The sequence below is a fragment of the Kryptolebias marmoratus genome, linkage group LG3 (genome assembly GCF_001649575.2).
Source record: "Kryptolebias marmoratus isolate JLee-2015 linkage group LG3, ASM164957v2, whole genome shotgun sequence".
In the NCBI taxonomy this organism is placed as follows: Eukaryota; Metazoa; Chordata; class Actinopteri; order Cyprinodontiformes; family Rivulidae; genus Kryptolebias; species Kryptolebias marmoratus.
In genome coordinates this window covers 29,619,752-29,620,799 of record NC_051432.1, presented here as the reverse complement: position 1 = coordinate 29,620,799, position 1,048 = coordinate 29,619,752, and the positions used below count along the sequence as shown (strand labels likewise).

The 1,048-nt window shown below is 55.4% G+C and overlaps 1 protein-coding gene across 1 annotated transcript in view; it reads left to right on the top strand.

The window, feature by feature from the left end:
- The first annotated feature begins 196 nt into the window (after positions 1-196).
- The window catches only part of LOC108251392 (microtubule-associated tumor suppressor 1 homolog), a 32,097-nt gene continuing 31,245 nt past the window's right edge, over positions 197-1,048 (top strand). Inside the window, exons 1-2 of the mRNA XM_037974955.1 lie at positions 197-344; positions 424-667. The gene's annotated coding sequence lies outside the window, so the exon portion shown is untranslated. The remainder of the gene's footprint in view (positions 345-423; positions 668-1,048) is intronic.

Here is a 1,048-nt window from a genome sequence, read left to right as displayed (position 1 = left end):
GTGCATCAGAACCAGTCGGACCGGGTCCAGCCGGTTCGGACCACATGTGCATCAGAACCAGTCGGACCGGGTCCAGCCCGTTCGGACCACACGTGCATCAGAACCAGTCGGACCGGGTCCAGCCGGTTCGGACCACACGTGCATCAGAGGCTATCAGACGTGTTCATATCTTTGGCAGGTCGTTCAGTAATCTGCTTTGGACCGGGCCGCTCCCCCAGCCCCCCCAGCAGATTATTTTCACTCGTTGGCCCAAATCCTGCCTGAACCTGGAAACCGGGACCAACGCAGCCTGGCAGCCCGTCTGGGTCTGGTTCTGTTTACCTCAGGAAGACAGCAGGAAGAAGGTGTGTGTTGGGGTGGAATGTCCCTCCCCTCCTGCCATATTCCTGCTCCAGAAACAGCAGATTTCTCTGTTTGCTGCAGCTTTGGGCTTCAGAACCAGAAACGGACCCCTCCTCCCTCGCCTCTTCGTCGCAGCCTGCAGTCCTCCCTCCTGCTCTGAGTTGGATAACGCTGCAGTGATGGGATAACACACACACACACACACACACACACTCGCAGCACAGAGAGCGGAGTGTGTGAGGAGGACTGAGTGTCCCAGACTGAACCGGACCAGCTGAAGAACCGGATCCGTCTCTGTTGGTTCTTCCTGCAGCAGCCTGACAGAGTAAGTTCTGACTGCGGCAACAGTTCCACTCTGTGCTCTGCGTGTGTGAGTGTGTTCTGGGACAGACGTCTTCAGGAAAGTAAACGAGCTGACGGCTGCAGCAGCGGGTCGGGACCTGATTCTGACGCCTGCAGCTTCGTGTTCCTGCATGTCCTCCCAGGGAAGTTCTCAGAACTTTCTGTACATTTTTGTCATATTTAGAACCCAGAAGCTGCGAGAAGAACCAGGTGATGGTTCTGTGGTGTCGGGTCGCTTTAATGGGTTCCAGATGTTCCGAAAAAAAAACAAAGGTCCTTTTAGGAGATCTAAACCCGGTCCTGTTAGGAGCTCTAACCCCGGTCCTGTTAGGAGCTCTAACCCCGGTCCTGTTAGGAGCTCTAA